This window comes from Bombus bifarius, unplaced genomic scaffold, assembly GCF_011952205.1.
Source record: "Bombus bifarius isolate JDL3187 unplaced genomic scaffold, Bbif_JDL3187 scf7180000007973, whole genome shotgun sequence".
In the NCBI taxonomy this organism is placed as follows: Eukaryota; Metazoa; Arthropoda; class Insecta; order Hymenoptera; family Apidae; genus Bombus; species Bombus bifarius.
The window spans coordinates 5574407-5597496 of record NW_022884359.1 but is presented as its reverse complement, the minus strand read 5'-3'; the positions used below and the strand labels follow the sequence as shown (position 1 = coordinate 5597496).

At 36.7% G+C, this 23090-nt stretch overlaps 1 protein-coding gene across 2 annotated transcripts in view; it reads left to right on the top strand.

Annotated features, from left to right (window-relative positions):
* Window positions 1-23090, top strand: part of LOC117215726 (tyrosine-protein kinase transmembrane receptor Ror) — a 351580-nt gene that overhangs the window by 321248 nt on the left and 7242 nt on the right. The window lies entirely within an intron of this gene.

The window sequence follows — 23090 nt, the reverse complement described above, 5'->3', positions numbered from 1 at the left end:
TAAACTCACAAACATTTACAAACATCTATAAACACTCACGAATGTACGCGGAACGCGTATTTATTACGGTAATTTGAAACATTTTGTTAAAAGTAATAAAATTTTGGGAAATATTGCGAAGTTTTGTTAAAAAATTGTGAAAAATTGATTTTGTTGTATATAAGTATATATATAAATATATTTATATATTATATGTATAATTATAAATTTAAATATATATTTATATGTCGGAGATGAAAGGAAAACCGGAGCCTTCCCTTTGCAATTTTGAGGAAGCCTTCTAATGCTTTAGCCTAGATTTTATCATAACTGTAATTAAGCAATTGTCATTTGTAATTATTTGATATTTGTGAAAGCGAAAGTGGGTTCGAGGTGACAACTGGTCGCTGAACGTAGCCACGGTCACGGGATAAACGTTTTGCCTGACGAAGGTGTGGATCGGTTGTATTGTTCTCCCTAGAAATCACATAGAATTGTACTTTAGAGATGTCGATATAATGGGACACACGTTGTATTAGGAATCAATCTCCAGACAGAAACTGCCTAGTAACGGCGTTTGGATCTTTCTCGATGTTTCCAAAGAGTATACAACAAACTTTTGACAGAAACTGCCTAGCAACGACGATTGGAACCTTCTCGATGCCTCCAGCGAGCATATAACAAACAAATGCAGTCGTATAGCGAAAAAGATTTTCATCAGATATTCATTCGTGTGATCGCCTTGGAAAGTGATACATCGAGCAATTTACCGAGTGTCTCAGCAATCGTATTTTTGTGTTTAAAATTATTCTACGCATAGTAAAGAGTTATCCCGTTGACCGTGGATTCGTTTGAACCCCGGAACATTGTTAATAGCGTTAATTAAATTCATTATTCGTAAAACCTATCAATCGTTAATCTCATTATTCGTTAAATTTATTATTCGTAAGACATATTATTCGTTCCTCTTATTGTTCGTTAAACTTATTATTCTTTAATCTAATTATTAGTTAAACTTATCGTTTGTTAATCTTATCATTTATTAAACTCATTATTCATAATATTTTTGTAAAATCTTGTTTATTCGCGTAAATATATTCTCTGTTTCGTAAAACAATGGCTAATTCAAACGAAGAATCATTACGCGCCTTAAATCCTAATGATAACCCGACATATATATATTTCAATAATATAGAAATTTACATTTAAATATATAGATGTAAACAATAAATTGGAAAAAGGATAACTACTGCTCAAAAGTATGCGATACTTGCTTATCATTGACGAGATGTAATTTAATTACAGTACATAGCGTTGCATCAATCTCATTTTTATCAAAAGGAAGATATTTTAATTCAAATATTCTAATCTTTCGTTTAATAACAAGATCGATCGAAATTTTGATCTTCTATGTTTCAGTAATTTAAAACGAAACAATTTATTTTTTAAATTCTCAGTTACGAGTTCGAGAAACGGTGAACACACATCGTGAACGTAAAGGTAGAAATGTCCCGGTTCAATGTTATTTAGAAATATAGTGATGATAACTGCTGAACATTTAATATATGATAAATTTCGAAAAAGCAGCTTGTACATCGGAGAGTTGAAAAGAATATTCCTCATAATGAAAATATTCGTGAAAAAGGGTAAAATGAAACAGAAAGTTAATTAAAAATTTGTTCTCCAGTGTAATATAAAACAGGCAGGATAATATGAAATTTTGATGGAATAAAATGTTTCCGATTTGATGAAGCAAGAGAAAATTTTGCCAGATATTTGCTAACGATTCTGCAAAATGTAATATGAATTTAACAAGTACGGATTTCATTTCGCTCATTATTTCGTACGAACAGTATTCTAAATAACACGAAGGCATTGTTTAATGAACAATAGAAAGGCATTTCATATCTCTATATTATTTCTGCAATTCGCGATTATGACTTTGAACGAAAATCAAATTAAAGTATTTTAATTGATTAAAAAAATATCAAAAAAATATGAAAAGATAATTAATAAGAAAACGCGTCAAAAACACTTGTATAAATCACGAAAAATAATATAACATAACTTTGCAAAAGAGAGAAAGAACACAATCTCATGAAAGAACATAATATTCGCTATCAATGAAATAGTACGAACAATAGCTTATTTTATAAAAAAAACGTTTACAATAGAAAGAAAGAAATTCGTTACACCGTAACAATATGAAACAATATGAATAATAGTTTATTTTACAAAAAAAAGCTTTATAAAATGGCCAAGCTTTATATCACCTTATAACGACGAAACAATACGATTGTATAAAAACGCGCAGAACCGGAACAATATAAAAGGAAACAAAAAATAAAACCGGGCGAAAGACACGCGGATAATAAAACATAAATATGTTCTTCGCCGGTACGTGCTAAAAAACCGACGCGAATCGTGTAGCCAATTTAATATCGGCGGCAGATATTCGAACGAAAATTAAATAGTAAAATTTAAAAAAGGAAATATTAAATTTCGCTCGCGTTTCGTTGGAACGTGTTTCATAAAATTGCGCGATTCACCGAGCCATTTTTCATCCGTGAAAATCGGACGCGAGCAATCGGTTCGCGATTTCGACCGTGCGATATTTTCAACAAATTTGCAATTTACACATTCGTCCCACCAATGTCGGAGCAAATACGCGTTATCGTGTGCCTCGGATCAATTTTTCGCACACGTAAACCGGAAACTCGGGGCTACATAATCGTCCATAAACGCGTATAGATTTCACGTGGCTCGAGGTAGCTACCAGGGCTGCCATCTCACCTCACCCCCTTCCGGAAAGCCCGGCTTAAAGGACTTAACAATTCGCGTTTCGCGTAATCTCGCATGAATCTTCATCGTCTACTATCTGGCCGCGCTTTCTGCAAAGCTCCAATCGTGCCACGGAAACCAAACGCAAACATCCGCCGTGAAATTGATGCCGCAGTTTTCGCTCGCGTGAACGCCTCGCTTGAATGCTTTGATTTCTAACCTTATGGTTGATATATCGTACAGCCTGTTTTAGGTGAAAATATTTCCCGTATATACTATCTATATGGTTTCCATAGGAATGTTTTTACAGACAGTCTCGTCTCGTGTACATATTGACACGTTGATTTGTCACTGTTATCATTCGTAGCGTGAAAAATGAACGCTTTAAGCAGAGGCGTTAGGATTGCCTGTTATATCGCTATAATAGAAAGTTAGAGCGAAAAGAAATAAACAATTCCAGATTTGAATATATCCCATAAAAAGAAGAAAAGAAAAAGAAAATGAAGAAGTAGAAGTTGGAAAAATATTTTTCCATTTGCCTATATCGATCGAACCTTTGCTTTTTAACTTAACGATTTCAATTAATTTCTATCGATCTATCTTTTGCCGAATCCGTTTTCTGTCGTCTCTTCATTCACATTGACAGATCAGCTGCAACACTTTCTGTCACGATCCACCGAAACATTCTCCGTATGAATGACGAAACGTTCGGCTGGATGACAGATAGCGTGAACGGTCTCATCTAACACGCATGTTTCAATCTTCTGTCGTGGCGGTATCGGTACGTGACAGTCCATACCGTGTAATGTAAATTGACCTTAAAGTTTATATGCAGGTCAACACGTAATAGAAAAAAATTAATTTCTTAATCCTGCCAAATGAGAATAGCTGGCTTGAAAGAAAAACGAGCACACTGAACGACGCGAGGATAAAAACGCGTAATTGAAACGAGTCTCCGTTCACGACGTCAGCAAACGAACCTCCAATTACAATCTCGTTGTAGAAATCCAGGGGAACGGGATACGGTAACGAACAGGAACGAAGAGGTAGCGATCGCGATCGTATATACGATCCAAAGGCTAGAGGGGAAAAGGTGAAGAGACGAAAAGAGAAAAGAGGATCGTAGGTTACTCACGGTTAGCAAGAGGCGATGACCGGGCGTCGTCGTATTTTCACGTAACGGTTCGTTAAAGGGCAGAGAGTTGCAACGGTGGACGCGAGATTTTACCGCTCCGCGGTGCGTGAAATGGATACCGGGACGAGTGGGAAGCCGTGGGCACATCTAAACAATAAGCAGGGATATTAGTCTTGCTCAGCCAGGCAGGTGTAGATGCACATCGTGGTTTCACGTATCGCGGTGTCGCGTTCGGCTTCACAGGTATCTTCGTGCAAGACAGAAATTTCCCGGGGGCACTTTAACAAATTATACACGATCTTTGATGCCACTCTCCGCTCAGAGAACGCGTACATTGTCGGTTGAAAATACCTGACCACCCAGATTATTTTTCTTTCTCATTTCTCTTTTCTTTTCTTCTTTGTTCGAGCAGATAATTTTCTGCATGAAAAGATTAATTGGAAGAAATCAGGGGATCGAAACGGCAAACAAGATGAATTTTAACAAGTTTTCTAAAATCCTCTTTCATTTTAACCCTTTGCACTCCTATGTCGACATCAGTTTTTATCTTAGGAGCTCCTTTGTCGAGTCTCACCCGACATTCTTTCAATCCCACCTTTTTTGTGAAACGTACAAAAGAAAACCAGGATTGCATGCTGGAAATTGTTTCAAGATATATCGTACATTTAAAAATTACAAAATACAACAATAGTGTGAATAAAACTGGTATTTAAGCGAATTTGCTTATTAATTAAGCTTATTTTTTAGTTAAAGTAAATTTCAAATAAAACACTTAAAGGCATTGGGAGCTGCTGGTAACGAAAGTGAAATAAAATTCGCAGTGCAAAGGGTTAAAGATAAGTTGAAACATTTGGCCTTCACCGCGTCTTTCGCCTCTTACGATCACGTACACGCTTTGCCAATAAATAACGCGAATAATCAAACGATAGCAGATCTCTGACTTACGATAACCAACTTCCACGTAACATCTATACAACTGAATGAAATAGATACTTGACGAATCGATTAATTAATCGTCGCAACAGAATGAAATCTCAAATTCCATTGAGCAGCTCTTCGATGAACCAGTTTGTAACGGATAAACAGGTTTGCTTCGTCGAAAAAAGCATCAAAGATTCGGAAACGAAAAACTGGAAACGAGAACGTGGTGTGGGTGGGAACGAGATGGAAGGTATCGTTTGCGATTCACAGAAAGCTCGCACGGCGGTCGATTAATAGTGCAATTAAAGGGCGGCGTTCAGCAAAGGCACACGTTTGGAATAGCTATTGACAGGGGCTCGACGAAATTCCATTTCGTTTCAATAATTCCGCATGTACACGCGACGGTGACACGGGCGTTAATAAAACGGGAGTTAAAGTGCAGCCCCGTTCATTGAAAATACGTGTCCCACGACGCGTTTTACGCCATCCCATAATAGTATTACAGTTTATTTCGTGCCTTGATAACGAATACGCATAAATAGCTACGGATATCGGCCCGCGAAGCAATAATAATCGAGACTAGATGACGAAACGCATACAGATCGTAACTTTGTTCGTGATAAGATAAAAGTTGCAGGCCACCTGCCGTGTATGTAATCGAGAAAATATTTCTGCTCTCTGCTATTCACGGATTATAAGTGACGTAGACATGTCATATAAATTGCGAATAACAACGACCATCGTATTCCGAGTGCAGAAATACAGCTGTGGAATGTTAACTCGTATAACTAACTGTTATTTGAATACGTCGTTCATTAAATTAATAATGAATACCATTGGACAGCGAATACCATAAACGTAAAAAGAGGAAACACGGTACCAGTAAACTGTGAATACTCAAAAAACGTAAATGCCAAATACCCAATCTATGGGACCTATTCTCGCGACATGCAAAAAACCAAACATCCGAAACAAGAACGAACTCCATTTCTAAAATTAATCCTTCTCATCGAATCACGATAGTAATGCAACGCAAGTAAATGAAATAACAGTCGATACCAAACACAGCCGTAACACGAACAGATTTACGGAAGAGCGAGCGGACAAGCCGGTCGTTTTCACCGGAAGGAGCGACTGGGCCGATGATGATCGTTCACCCGGTAGCATGTAACATACGCCGTGTTACACGCAACAAAATTCACGGTCGGGGCGAATTTCGAAATTCACCGGGATGGTTAATGCCAGACTCGCGGTCCATTAGAAGTCCACCTCTTTAGAGATCGTTGCCGGTCGATCGGTAGAACCGATGCAGCGAGCCAGAGGCTGCCCTGGTCCGCGGCCGGAAGCCGGCAAAACGGATAAATTGGAATGGCGTGCGGCCGGCCAGCTTCGTATCGACATTTTGGATAATCCCAGGGCCGCGCAGCGGTGCGTACAAATGCCCCGCTGTGTAAACTATGCACCATCGTCCACTGGCCTTGTATTTATTAAACATGTCCGGTTACGAACTGCCGCTACCCTCTGGCTATGGGCCGTTGCTCGATACCCGAGATCCGTGTTAATTTGTCTGCGATCAATGGAATTGACAAATCAACTACTTGCGTTAGAACTTCGTTTCGGGGTAAAAGGGATAATTATTCTTTAGAGCGCAAAAAGATCTAATTAGTTTTTACGGCTAATCGCTTCAAAAGCCAATTTTTCTCATTTTTAACTATTAATAATATATAATATATAAAATAATAAAATATATAAAATAATTAATAATCTAATATATAAAATAATTCATAAAATCGTCTTTTATATTTTATAGATATAAACGTATACGAACGTACAAAATGATTTCGATGATCTTTTTTAATACATCATAGAAGTCAACGTTTAGAATAATTTTTTTCTTTGCGTGCTATTCCTGCACTCTTTTAGTTTTCCAGATATTTTCAAGAAACTGTACCTATACCACTACAACGAATTTTGCTTATAATTGTGTGTCCGTAACAGCGTACGTGTTAAAATTGGATGTCGACCGTCTCATAGCGCGTGCAGCGGGATAAAGTGATTTCCTTGAAAAAAAAGCGGTCAAATTAACCTTACAATTTCTGAAATACATATGCTTCCATAATACATTCTAAATGTTTCGTATAACCTTCTCATACACCAAAACGCGTGAAAAACACATGTGAACGTTAAAAATTTGTTTCGCGATGATTGCACGTAGCTGAAATTACCGAAGCAAGTAGGTAAATCAACTAATAGGTAATTTACGTTAACTAATAACAATACTGTACACGAAACGAAAATTTTCAAAAGTTGGACGAATCTTTTTCCTGCCTTTAACCATCACCAACCTACAATCTCATGTATTTACATAAAATATCATAATTAAGCAATTTTATTCTAACATCTACCAATTAAATAAAAAAAAAAAAAGAGAAGGAGGGAGAGAAAATAAATACACGTATAATAGCTCATAAAATCGACTCCGTTGCTTCATTAAATATCTCGGATGCAATTGGAGCAAAACCTTTCCCGGCACTTCCCGCGCCGATAAAGCAATAAAACCTGCGACGAATGGAGCACGAAGGGAACAAAGCGAAGGAAGAAACGCGGATCCAGATTGCCGGCAATCGGATGTCGGCGGCGGTGGATTCTCTTTTTGCATCGCTTACAAGTGGTTCCGACGATATTTAGGATCGGAGTCCGCTTACGTGAAGAGCCAGCTATCATTTATCTCGGTACATTCCCTTCCTTTTCACGATACACGCCCGTGTTCCTCTACACCTATGTATACTGGGTGATTCATAAATGCATGTCAATGCTTCGGGGGTGAATCTACACATCGAAATAAGTAAAAGAGACTCATCTGAACATACAATGGTTTACGAAGGTGCTCAAACACTCTTAGGTACTTTTTGTGTGTATTTTATTCAAAACGTTTCGAAATCTCGTTAGCAGTGTAACGAAACACGGCTCTCGTGATCGTATTGGTAAAATTTGAAACGGATCTGAAAATGTATATAGAAGTTACAAGATATTTATTGGAAGTATACCTACGCTTCGTTAGTAAATTTCTTAGAACGAATAAAATAACAAAATATCCGTGGCTTGACAAATTTTCAACGACACCAAGGACTTAGATAACATTGCCGGAGGAAAGATGCGCAAATACAATATAATATCTGGCAAAAATTAAATGATACGGAGTAGCATATTTCGATGTAACAATCGCGGCTCCCAGAACAAAATAGTATACATCGTTAAATTTTGTTTTATTTTTAAATTGCAGTCAACATGTGAAATCATCCATAAATCTATAAATCGAAAGCTAAGGTACATAGGATATATGTGTCCGTACGATGTTTTCTACTTATTTTAATATATGTAGATATATATTCATCCCCTGAAGTATAGAGTTACATTTATGAATCGTCCTGTAAATATATACGTATCTGCTTTTCTCGGAGTTCACCGGCGAAACGATCGCATCTCCTCTACTATGCCAGTGGTTCTCACCAACTTTCGACACTTTAATAACGTTTACCTTGCGAACGTTTCAACTTCGACTTTCTCGAGGCCTTCGGCTAAGAAAGTTCGAACGTGAGTTTCGTATAAGCTTCGTGGAAATCGCGATCTTTTTACGATCGAGTAGAGAATCGACTTACCGCTACCGATAGCTACAGAAACTAGAAAATATGAAAGTAAAAAACGTATTTAGAAAATCTGAGGAAGTTTGACCATTTTTGAACACCTTTGGAATATTGATTCTACTAATTAGATTAGATTTAGATGAAGTTTCTGTTATCTGTGAATGAAATCGTAATTTTATTTAGAGTCCAGAATACGTTTCCCTTTTTCATTTTCTATATCAAATTATTAAAATGCTAAAGAACGACGAAAACTCTAGTTTTTAAATTATTTATTATTCTTAACAATACTAATAATTGGAAAATGCTAACGCTGCTCTTTTCTAATTCTTTTCTAATTCTAATTTTCTTTGCTGCTGTTTACTAATTACATACTTCGATCCGCAATTATCAATTTAATTATGCGGGAATATTATTAACAACGCAAACAATATTTTGATAATTTTCATACCGATAACGAAAAATACAACATCGATAACCTTCGACCAGATAAAAATACCATCGATATCTTTCTACGAAGTATAACATTCGTATTATTATCTTCACAAATATAATATTTATACTTTCATAGTCTTACTTGTTGCAGCACAACTCGTAAGTGACACAATAATACATTCGGTTGTATTTTTTCGTGATAAAATTATCATCGTGTTTCTAGCTGCATTCTAATCGAGAATACTTTTTTCCCTCGTTTTCTACACCCGAAACTCTGCTATTTGGTACCCATAATACCATGCTAATTCCCGTCACGACGCAGTTGCTCAATTTCGTTAATTTATCGTCGCGCGCGGCGGCTGTTTAAACGGTGATTTAATTTCATTTAATAACACGGAACGAAATTACCGTGATTTATAGCGGCAACAATATAAGCGGAATTTGCAATGCGCGGCCGGAAACGGCAGTGTGTTCGCCATTTTCGACGTTGGACGGCTGGTCGCGGTTGGAAAGTCGAAACACGCCAGTAGAACAGAGAAAAGAGAATGAAAAAGGAAAAGAGTAAAGCAGAGTTTGAGGATGAAATTTAATTACATACGTGTCGCGTGCAAACTCTACACGGGAATTATGTCGGATGTCGAAATTCATCCTCTTCTTATTTTCTTCAGCTGTTTCCTGTGTTATAATCGCGTGCTTGCAACTTCCTTGCGTATGTTTTAATATGAACAAGCAATGTGCAAGACCTTTGGATGGACCACTGGCTTACATGAAAATTTTAACGCTGATAAGTTACATTGTTCGCTATACGCGGAATAATAACAAAGTACGATAGCTTAGAAAAGTTTTCAGATACTTGTAGAAACATTTTGAAATTTCATCATTCGCGAGATTAAAATCGTGAAAAACTTCTGTGTTCGACAACTATGAATAATAATGGCGTAAAGCTAATATTTTTCACGATCAACCTCAAAGAAGAGATACTCTCACGAGTGTACGGTAAATCTTCGATTTTACACGACTTATGGGTAATCGAGTGCACTTGATGTCCAAGGGTGTCGAAGCCGCTATAAATTCCACGGGAATTATGGCGTTACTAAAGAGGCAATTTCCACCGGGAACTATTCGCCTGCAGCCAGGATAATCCGGGAAAAATATCAGCTCGAGGATTATTAGCCTGCGGCTTTCGCCGAAGTGTTTCCAATTAACCAGAGGAGAATTATGATCGTCGCTGACGGCCTGTTCTACCAACGATGGATTAAAAGTTTCGCTCGCCAGTCGTCATATGTATATGAACGTACCTTTAAATATGAATATAGTTTACCTAACAAGAACGTGATGGTTAAGTTACAATGTAATGATTATTCGTCGTGTTAAAATGAAAATACAGTAGAATATCGAGTTCTGAATATTTGGTAAAAAGAAATGATATCGAAGCGAAGAATATTATTGTTGTTATTTGTAGCATGAATTTTTATTAATAATAAAATTATCAGGTGATCCGATTCAGATACAACTGGAAAAGTTATTTCAAATTGTCGACCAGTTGCGCATCTTGTATTGATTCGTTATTTAAAATATCATTTCCTATTAACCAAACGAATTTATAATTTATAGTATAACATTGATTCTATTTAAAAGAATTAAATTGACCCACTTTTTTTCTAAGCAAGGAAAAGTATTTCCCTCAGAAGTACAATTTATCGGTGATTAAAAATTAATCCATTTTACGTATACATTTCTTCTGTAAAATTACTTAAAGTAGTTTTAAAGTTGTCGACATCGTTTCACTTTACGGTCTGTGCATTACTGCTTTTTGACCAATTTCAGCAGAAGAAAATCCCCGAACGTTTAATTTAATTTTATTTTTACACTCTGTGATGCTCTGACAAATCATGATGCAACAAAATAAAATGGAAAGAGAGGAGAATAAAATCGAGAGGTCGGTGTATCATTGATTCTTTCCAATAAAACCCGAACGATTTAATGAAACAGCCGAGCATCGATCCTTACCGTTCGTTAGCAGACTGTTGCCTCATCGAAACGAACGAAAAATTTCGGAATTATTTGTCGGAATGGAAATAAAGTCGTCAAACGACGAAGTTTCACCGGTGAATTCGAGGCGAGGGTAAATATTCGTGGTCGCGGAACCGTTCAAACGCCGTCCGGTCAATTCTCCTGGCTAAACCGCAACTGCGACGTGCCATCGACGTTCAGGAAAATTGAAAATCCAAAAAATAGATGCCAACGTCAAGGCGAGCCAGACAGGGAGATTAATGCACAGGGGAGAATCGATGGAGACGATCCATTTGCGATAAAATGAAGAGATCATGGCTATTGAAACAGAATAAAAGAGGAAATAAAATTGAAAAGATATTATTGATAAGTATACCGTGGATTTTCATGCATTTATGGAAACTTTGAAGATGCAAAAATACACCGGATGCGGATAACGTGCGAAGATATGTAAAATATCTAACGTAGTGCATTCGTTATAATATTTAACAGGTGAGAGAGATCTCTAGTGAAGTTCCAATTTTTTAATTATGACCAGAAAAAAATGTTTATTTGCATAAATGTCCGCAATCTATTGGTGAAAATACAAATTTAGAAGCAGGAGCTTGAAGAAAATGTATCTTCGTCTTTTTACAAATTTTAAATTATCTTTATAATTTTCCAGAATTCAAAGAATTCTGTACTTATGTACTAATTTACAGGTTACTGGCCGTCTCTGATTTGTCTAACATATTAACAGTCTAACATGCTAATAAAATTATCGGCGGAGAAATGAGCAAATATACAGTGGCTACAAGAAGTTTCGTCACGTACACTTATTTTCCAATCAAGCATTTTTTTGGTCAAATTGGCACGCAATAGTAGTAATTTGTAGTTATATAAAAGTTTACAAAAAGTGTCACCAAATGATACAAAATCTAGCACTAAAACTAACCAAAGCTGTAAAAACGACGAATTTCAGATCTTCTTTTTTCTAGAATTACTAAAAACATGTAGATATTTTAGTCAAAATGAATATTTACTTTTATCTAGATAGTGTCGCAATTACTTGGATCTATTTATTTCAATTAATATCATTTGAATTATAACGATTCATATATAGAATAATTGATTATATATTACAGATCTGTAGTTCTAGTATTAATATACGTGAACCTAATTAATTAATACGTAAATAAATTGTTGAGCTTGAGGTTGACTGATTGAAGAACTAGTGGATGAATTTGTAATAGAAAAGTATATTGAAATAATTAAAGGTATAAGTATAATGTATAAGTTTATGCTGAATGATAGGGAGCACGTTCATATATTTATAGCAAAAGAACATTAGCAAAAAAGTTAAGCTTATAGCTTGGGCTAGAGGCTACAGGGAACATAAATAGAAATCTGTTTATGAGTTCCTTTGTTGTTAAATCTTGCAACCCAAAACATAATGTATATTGAAGGATATAATAATATGCATCGCTCCTTATTTATAATATTTCTTCGTAATAGCAATCTCCAGGTCACGGATGTACATAAATAAAGATGTAGAGTTTTTCTTGAAGTAGTTACTTCAATATAAATAATAAATAGAACGATACGTCAATATGCTTTTTGTGGTCACTGTAAATAATTGTTAATTTTCAAGAATTATTATTTCATATGAAACTTCATTTCACCATGCTACATTTGACCTCTCTTTATCCCATATTCTCTGAACATTCCTTTATCGATAAAGCGTATACAATTACTCTATACATAATTAGCCTAAGCTCTCAGGAAAAATGTCTTATTTACGAAAGGACCTTATAATCTTCCTGAATCCACGGATTTCCACGCTCAAAACACTTCTGCCAAATTTCCCCCATCATCCTATTTACAATATCAGTATCCCTCATAAATATTGTATTAGCTACGCTTGCTGTATTAAGTACGATCTGCATACGCGAGTCTTGGATACTTTCGCGTAGATGTGCCATCAAAATAGGAGAGAGGCTTAACGACAGAACACCGTTACCGAGCTTTATTATAATTTCATGTAATTTCGCTAATGGGGATTAGCCGTTGGCCGGACATAGAATAATATTAAGGTGAAACTTCCTCGTCCGGGCTTTAAACCGTAATCTAGCTTAATACGACCGACCAGGGAAGGATTATTTTTCGGGGGTACAGATTCTTGTCTGCCTGGTAAGCAGTAAGGCTGGCATACACGTCTGCCGCGTTATATTTTCGCGGCTAATTTCCCTCACGGCTTTACTTCAATTACCATAAGTTTCCGGCCTCTGTCTTAAATTTTGTTCATTTTAATTATTCCATACATTTTTATTCAATATCGTATTTTTGGGATAAGTCTGAGTGAAGAGATGTTGACAAGTTGAATAGGATTCTTAACATGAAATTTGATACGTACAGGGAATCAGAAAGTTGACTGTCATTGAATTAATCCATTGTTTCGCATAATAGTTTACTAACTAATAATATTAGTAAATTGACAAGTGACAAGTTGAATAAAATAATAGAACGATTTGTTGTTGTCGTTGCTCTATTATTTAAAGTCACATCAACTGTCAGGGTTATTAACTGCCAGGATTACTTTTTATTTAAAAATTCCACATGTGTATTTTTGTTTCTACTAGAATGTATTAAGTTGTCCAGAAAGTGTCTTTCTTTCGCAAACATGTTTTTTACAACAGTGCACCTTCATACAAACGTGAAACCAAGTCTGTGAAATGTCGCGGTGTTCATCTCAACAGAATAAAATGGATCGTACGTAATTCGAGAAAATAATATAAAAGAAAAAGCGTTGTGCGTCTATTATTTCCTCATAAAACGAAAGAAACTTTTCCGACAATCTAATAGTACAAAACAAGTTTTTGCTTGAGACAATCATTTGCTTTATTATCAAAAATGTTCCAATTATGAAACAAAGTCTATTGATACTGATAATCGGTAACATGTAATTGTCACTAATAATATTCACTCGATAACGATAAAGGATCAACGTCTCATGCTCCCTAACAAAATGAAATACCAAAGACCATCTTTTTGTTGGAATACTGTTGCTCAAAGGGTGGAATCTGAATGATGCGCGGTGCTGATTTCAAGCGGAAACGTCGCTGATCACGAGGCAGTGCGACCATTAATATTAATGGAATACCGATACGACGCGATAAAAGCGATTTAATAGCGTAGTTAATGGCATTATATCATGGAACTACTGGAGCCATTAGCGAAATTACGGGGAAATTAGATGTACCGGGGGCTGGCCACGCTGATCGTCCTTTCTGAGCTGCATTTTTAACCAGAATCACGCGCCATCTGCGTCTGCTTTTCGTGAATCCTCGATGAAATTTCGATGATTCTAGAACCCTCATATGCAAACGCGTATACGATATTGCGTGCATTACTGATGCAAATTAATTACAACGTTAATGCACTGCCTTTTAATAGTGCACTGATTATTCTAACCATATTTGGTACATTAATTTCGCATGACCAGCTCTCGAGACTACTCACTGCTTTTGTTTTCGATTTTTGTAGGATCGTTCAAACTGTTATTAATCACGTTAGTCGTCATTTATTTCCTGGTGATCGTTTGATTTTCCCTTGATTACATTTTTTTAAATACAACGATAACTTTACCATCTTCAATCGGTAATGTCGTATCAATCCAGTAATTCTAATTCAACAAATTGTAGTTATTATGCTTCATGCAAATAGCGTTGTTCCAGACCGAGGTACATACCTCGATACGAGGTAGCATGCCTCGAGTCGCTTGAAACGAATTTTCTTTTTCACCGCCTGACCGCGTCCTCGTCGCGTTTCATACGATCAGCAAAAAGCGCTAAAAACTGTAAACATTTGAACAAAACGTCACACGAGCCATCCACAGAAATCTCGATCGGCAGCCAAGATTCCTCAGACACTCGATACGATTCAGATCTCGAAAGTCGTTTCATGTCGCGCACTTGATATAGCAATCGTCGCTTCCAATATTCAACAACTTCTGTCCTCGGCTGTTTTGGTCAGCCGCGAGACTTCCAATTAAAACGGACAAGGAAAAAACCAAATGAAAAAGGATAGAAGGCGAGGAAGACAGGAAAAAAATCGAAAGAAAACAAGAGTCCCGGCTTAATTTTGTATGCACTATGCTCGATAACAATTTCATCTCCGATATCGCTGGTCGATTAGTCGAATAACATCGAAGCAAGTGGAGGAACAAGAGGAGAAATAAGAAAAAGGGAGGACTAAGAAAAACAAGTGCAAGAAGAATAATAAGAAGAGAAAGAAAAAGGAAAGGCAAGGGCGACCAAGCATAAGAAAGGGAAACAAGGACGAAGATCCTGAAACCAGCCGAAGGCAAATCACGTACACTGCCGCCTTCGTGGGCTACTGAATTGAATTTCGGACAACACTTACCACGCCAGCCTCATGAATAATGCATTCGTTGGAGTGACTGGTCGCGGGTGTCGCGCACGGAAAAGTGTTGACCCTTTGACCAAGATGGATGAGGCGGTCGTTGATTATCAAAGACAAACGTGGCTTCCAGCCGCGTTTCTTGCACCCTTCTCCATCTCTGGTGCACACCGTACACCAGAATCGACTTGCTCGGGCTTTTGGCTTTGAAATATCCTCGAAACGACGCGATGCGACGCCTCGCAAGTCTAATCGATGCGCGTTGAACGACGATAGAGATATTGGTCCGTAGCTTTAAAACAGATGGGGCACGTCTTCGGGGTTCTCCTTGGGAGGTGGACGACGTATTTGCTCGGAATCTTTTATACGTCGCGCGTTTTAGAAGGACGAATCTTTTTGAAGGATGAGAACAATTACAGCCGAGGAACGTTCCTATAAATCCGTATCGAACTCGTGATTAGACTTATAGGAAATTGAAGGGTAAAACAATTCATAGAAGGCACACAATATGAGAGAAGTATATAAAATATCGAAAGTATAGTACTCGTTATAATTTACCTAAATTTTTAATTCTATTCATAAAAATATGAATTTGTATAAATATTCACCATCTACTCGTAACACATAAAGCTTCGTTCATCGTGTTCGAACCAATTGTTCGATATGCGCAAGTTGGTTTTGCATCTCAGAACGAGTACTCTTAGTTTCAAGGTTCATGAAATATTTGGCAGGTATAATGAAACATTATTCCTCATAACGTGTGAGTAATAAGTATTCGAAACTTGCATTTGCATTTTATTCGGATTTATAAATAAATATCGAACTTGATCCCATCACTAATCGTATAACTACGGAACAAAATGACCAACTGATTTTCATTTCGCACGAACTTTATACTTTAAATGTTGTTAATACCAACATTAACCCTTTGAGGACGGGACCATTCGAGGTCAACTGCTCCGTGAGGCCGAGGTGCTGCTGCGATTGTTATTTACAACTGTCAGCACACATTTCTGCTTAGACGTGCTTTTCATTCATAGATGTTAACACTTTATCGACCGATAGCCCATTAATCGGCTTTTTGTCACTGACAATCTTTCTCATTATTTGAGCAGTAATTTGTTATTTAGTATTAAGGTACCTTACTCAGTTGCGCCAGTTGCGTTGCTTTGTAAGCTCCCACAGTTTTATACCAATTTGAAAAACTTACCGTTGGCGATGAACGAAAAGAATGGTATTGGAGAGTCTAAATCGAAACAGAGCTGGCGCCAGGGAGAATCTGCGCCTGAGCTGCCAGTCGGACGTGCGTATACTACTGAACCGCTAGCAGTCGCTAAAGTGTTAAATTCTAGACATATGTACATGCACAGATTCTCCACAGGATAAATAAAATGACACACATATGAGTCTTTTGGTTCCATCAGTTGTTTTCGCCAAACGCGTATATCAATTGCTCGGCCAAATTGATAGCATACGCAGAACGCATATATGCGGCGGTAGTCGGCAAAGGGTTAATTAAAATTCTGCTGAAAGGATTCAAGAAGAAACACGTGTAGCTATCCGTATTGTTGCAAAAATAGATTCCGGAAACGTCATCGTCCCGCGGAATAATTAATTCGAAACAGGAACTAACCCGATTGCCTGGCGTGTTTTCCGGGCTACCCACGCTAAAAGCGCGGGCCTCTCGAGAAAAACTAATTAGAATTCAGAAAGGGCGAACTATACCGAAACCCGACACTTTGCATATAATTTCGCTGGAACGGCGTGTATACGCGGCGAGTACTCGCGCGATACGCGGTGATACATTATGCTATTACGTTTCATTGCCCGACATTAGACGAGATTACGTTCCTTCCCTTGATATTACACCCGGTGCCCAGGGTGACTTAATGGCTTATTTCATCATCGCGACCGGCCGAATATTTTTCTGCCCCTTCTTCGGCACTTTTTCCGACGATCCGCGATATCTTCGCCGGCAACCACCCGAAAACCGTAATTTGTACCGTCGTAAAAGACGCCGGTGAGAATTTGCGAGTTGGCAAGATTCTATCGAGACCTACGCTAACTTATTATTCTTATCGGCAGGAGCGTTCGTTTAGCCTTTTCGAGGGAAAGAATTACAGGTTCTTCGTACATTCGTACGGAGCAATTTTATCCTCTGTGATCTTTTTTATTCACTCGATAATTCAGACACGATGACTTCAAAATGGAAGAAATTTTATTAATCGGATCATCCTGTACCCAACAACAATTTTTATATCGATGGAATTCAAAATTAACACTGACAGATCGATTTTATTCGCGGTTGATTCGCAGTACTTGCAAATGTTAATACGATGTAATTTATTTCGAAGAAAAATGAGAAAGAGGCGGTTCTTACTTGGTAGGTCTTTTGAGAGATTGACAATTCGAATGAGAAATTCGCTTCTTATCTTCGGTTAATATGTTCAAGATACGATTTAATCCTTTGCGCTGTAGTTTTATTAGGTTGCCCGAAAAGTTTCTTTCGTTTTATAAGGAAATAATAGACGCGCAATGTTTCTTGTTTTATATTAGTTTATTGAATTATGCACGAAATGGATCGTACCTAATTCAATAAAATAATACAAAACAGAAATTCTTGTTCATTTATTATCACCTTATGAAACGAAAGAAACTTTTCGGCCAACTTAATTATGTAATTCGTCAAGTTTACGTATTAAGAACAAAAGACAGAATTTTGCCCATTCGACAACGTGCAAAAGTTTCGAAAATATCAATTTTCTCCAATATCTTCCTTAAGATTATGTTCTAGCTGAGACAAAACAAACACATTCGAAGATCCTGATTTTCATATAACGATAATATCATGAATATTTTCAAATCGATAGCCATTCATTATGTGACTTGATAATTACTTACTTATTATCAATTACTTATTAATTAATACTTGATAATTACTTTATTATCAAGTTATATTCAACAGCCTAGTAAATGAAAAATAAACGTTTATTTTCGAAAACTATGTTTCCCTGTAAAGCCTAACTTTTATTATCAAGCTATATTCAACAGCCTAGTAAATGAAAAATAAACGTTTATTTTCGAAAACTATGTTTCCCTGTAAAACCCAAGTTTTACTATGAAGCATAAAAGTATAATACATCTGTTATACTATAATTACGGATATTTAAATAAATATATATTATTTATATATCAATTTATCATGCAAATATGTATATACAAGAACAAATATTCCGATGCAAATATTTCGACGATGTCTCCGATAAGTATCGCGATGTGAAGGGAATTCTTATCGATGGAAACGAGTCGCAGCACGCGATCGTACCAACCAAAGTCGAATGCACTATGTTACAGAGATGCAGCAGCGGTTACGTGTCCGACCCACGTATTATGTATCTCGAACAGGAAGTGGAAAAAGATAAGACAACTTGGCGTCATTAATAACTCCTCCCCCGCGTTCCACTCGCATCTGGAGCTTGCTCTTCCTACAACTCCGTGGCCTTCCATTCACCTCGATGTTTATTCCTAAATAATTTCGACGCTTCAACGGTCATTTTAAAATTCGTTCTTTCAACAATATATTTCACGCGCCTCTGCACTTCTCTTACGAGATCCTTTGTTAATTTCTGGGAAATTCTAGTTTTTCTCGGTCGTACAACTTTTAAATAAAACTAACGCAGAACGTCGGAGGAAATGGAAACCTTGGAGGAGATCTTTAAATTCTTTAGAATTTTTAGGCATTTCCAAAAGTGGATTTTTCCTCGTGAAAAGTTTAAGAAGACACGGAGTCTCGTAAGATTTGGGAAAATTTGTATATCAGAAATCTTGTATCACAGATAGAAATATTTATCAGACTCCCGTCAGTTAAATCGATTATTCTAAATTTCTAGAAACAAATTTTAATTCACGTAAATCACTCGCCGTTTCAAAATCGCGAAATATGTGTCGTTTTACCGTACATTACCACCAGAATGATAAAGAAAACAACGGTTCATCCTAATTACTCTGATCGAGTATCTGATCTGCTCTATAGAACACTCATAGATGAACGCAATTCAGTCAAACGGATGCTTGTTGCAAACTCGCAAAACGGCCATTACTCTATTCTAAAACTCCAACAAATCCCCTCTAAATCCATCGAATTACATGCGATTCGCATTCCATCGAGGTTCGCTTCCTCCCTGTACGCACGGCAACCTCTTCAATTTCGATCGAAGAGTGAAAAACAAAAAGCGAGAATTTAAAAAAAAAGACGAGAAACGCGATAGAAACATCGCGATGATGGCCGCGCATTGTCGAAGCCGTGATAAATCGAATGGAGCGCGACCGGAAGCTCGAGTTGCATCGCGTATCAAATTCGCGGCCGGAAATCATACAATGCGGTCCGTGTAATGAAAGATAATTGAAATCAAAACAGAATCAATGCGGGGAGCTACTGTTTGTTACCGTTGCGAAGCTACATAAAAATCCCACTGTACGACCATAAAGCAACCTGCGGCCCGCGATTTCGATTTTTCCTCACTTTTTCTCTGTTTTACTTTTATCCTCTTTTTTTTTTTTTATCTTTTTTATGCACATCCTCGTATCCAGTTCGGCTTTATTACGTTTTCCACCGGTGCACAAATATTTCCACGATGAAAAGGTGGTCGCAATTACGAATGGAATTACGCGGATGCAGCACGCTCCTCTCCTTAAACAGAGAGAATTGTAGGATATTTTAATAAATCTATTTTCCATCCGTTTCGTGTATTTTATTTGTCGTGTTTAAAGTTGAATTATTACGTCGTAATTCCCTGAAAGCGGAATTACGTAACGTAGAGTTTTTATTAGCAGGATATTTGACCATTGGGCATTTTAATATGTTTGCACCGAATTTAACGACGGATATTTTGTTAACATTTTTTACCTCATTGTAATGACGAAATTAAATTCTGTTCTACGTAGCGTGTTTTTCAAATAATGAACGACAATTAAAAGAACGAAAATACCTGGCCAATTTTCGTGTAGTTTTTGCATTCTTGCTGTTGAAATAAAATATGTATTACGTACAGCGTGGTATTGATTTAGACAATGAATCGTGAAATTATTTTAATAATTTCCTATTTTCATCGTGTATTTGTCGTTTATTTTACATGTTTCCATTGTACTTTCAATCCGTTCGAGTGGATTCATTTATATTCAGAATATTTTATTTTCTTAAATAATAGGAACATTTGAATACGTCTATTTTCCATTTATATCGTATTTTATTATTGCCTTCAAATAATAATTCGATAATATTCTCGTTGCAACATTTTGAAATAAAATTGTGTAACATTTCGGTCTTCTCTTCTTAAATAATGAACAGAATTTAAATATTGAACGAGAATTTTATGAATATGTAAATGAACCTGTTTGAAAGTTTTAATACCACCTGATATCTACGTTAATCACGACATCGAAATTATATGATTTTTAATTTTGACATGTCGTTAATACAGTACATGGTTTAATATCTATTTTATGAAAATTTAATGAACGTTGAAATGTCAGCAACGTAGCCTCTTCTCTCGAACAATATTCGTTATATCCTCTCGTTATTTTACACGACGATGATAATCCAAAGTGAAAAGAGCGTAAAGATTATGGATCTACAAGACACTTTATATCGCTTATAAGAAAATAATAAAACACTGCAGAAAAATCTGTAATTCATTACTATGATACGTTTCAAAGGTAAAATCAACCATTTTTAATAAGTAAATACTTCATCTATAATTCTTGAATATAATATTAAATAATAAAGTAACTAATAAATATGATACTTTACCTATTAATATGGAATAAATATTTCAAATATTATTAAATATTTCGATTATACAGGGTGGTTGGTAACTGATGGTACAATCGGAAACGGGGTGATTCTACGCGAAAAAAGAAGTAGAAAATATACAATAAAAATTTAAAAATTTTAAAAATTAAAAAAATAACGTCAATCGAGACAACGATCTACAGTGAGATCCGTTATAACGAGACGTGATAAAGTGCACGCGTACCGAGCGAAAATTCAAAGTCGATTTTCTCGAAAAGAAAGCCTCAAACGAAAAATTTTTATTCTATATTTTCGACTTCTTTTTTCGCGTAGAAACACCCCCTTTCCGCTTGTACCACCAATTACCAACCACGCTGTATATATGGAAATAATATATGCGATTCGATAGAATAGAAGCAATTTTCAGTCGAAACCCGATATATTCTCGCGATTACACCACAAAATTTCGCCACATTAAACGATGAACAGAACCGAGAATCTTTCCGAGTACGAAAAGTAATTTCGCTTGGTAATCGTTGGTAGTTTGTTATACGTAAATCGGTCCTGAGGGAGAGACACCCTCTGTGTTTGTTCGCAAGGTTCTCTGGGCTGGTGCAAGGTAAATAATATCGGAAATCTGAATCTACCCTCGAACGAGGCAGGAGGACCTCTCTCCACTAGCTTGTTGTGGACATTTCGAAAAGTTTTCCGGCGACGTTGTTTGAACGCTACTCATTAAGCAAAATCATCGATTTCACGATAAAAGCAAGACGAGTTCGATTTAATCGTACTTGTAGAGAAGAAAAGAGAAGAAAGGAGCTGAAGTTCCTGTTCATCTGTAGTAATGGGAGAGAGTTTTTCGATGGATCTCTCGTTCTTGAAACTTAATCCGGTATATCGTTCATTTTCTGCTTGACCATGCGCTTAAATATTATTGGAATAACATTATTTTATTATTACAATTGTAACAGTGAAAATGCAAATTTCCATCTTTAAACATCTTTCACTGAAAACCAACTTATCTGATCGTTCTAATGTGGTAAGAAAATTGGCGTTTATAATAATCGTGTGGGACTATTTTTCACTTTGTTATTCGTTCGTTTCGTATTAATTTGAAAGGATAAGTTATCGTTAAATGCGGATTAACAAAGAGGAAACACGCAACAATTTTGTGCCAATTAAAATATCAACAATTTAATTGCAACAAAACTTAATGATCACGAAAGTAACTTAAAAAGCGTTCTATAGTCATAAACGCAAAAACAGGGAACCGAAAACAGAAGGAAACGAAAGAACAGCTGGAGCTAGGAAATTACAACGCGAAACAACGGTACTATACCATACGCCGCATTTAATTTCTCTAGGAATCACAGAGTTCATCCCTTTTCTCGAAATGCAAGGACGAGGTTGAAACTACCGTTACTTTTCCTCTTTTTCCTTGGAGAAAGAGGAACAAAGAAAGGGAAAGCAATGGGAAAAATAAAACAGAGAACCGTACACACCGGGTGAAAAAAAAGAAAAAAAAAGAAGAGAGAAAAGGGACAAGGAAAAAAACGCAAAAAATGAGACAGAGAGATCGAAAAATTCGACGGCAGGAAATTTTTAGCGAGTGCAGCGTACACCCTTTTCATCGTGTCCCAACTCTTTTAGAATTATAGCGGTACAAAGGCACGAGCATTGGCGGAGGAGGATGAATAAACCGTAGCTGCAAATGCAGGCTCGCGCGAACCCGGAGATTTTCAAAAGGACCACGCGACGTGCCAGACATACAAAGAGAACAGCAGTCCATCCTTCTTTCGACAGAAGAACACCTTGAACGTTGCACCAGAAAAATTTCAGTTGGTCCGCTGGTATCATATTTTTATCGGGCTGACGTCTATACCACCCCACCCGTAGGCATAACCGCGCGTCATATGGAACAAAGCTCCTGGTCAGGATTAATGTTGAAGAGAAAAATGAAGTATAGAAGACACACACGTAAACACAAGAGAGAAGG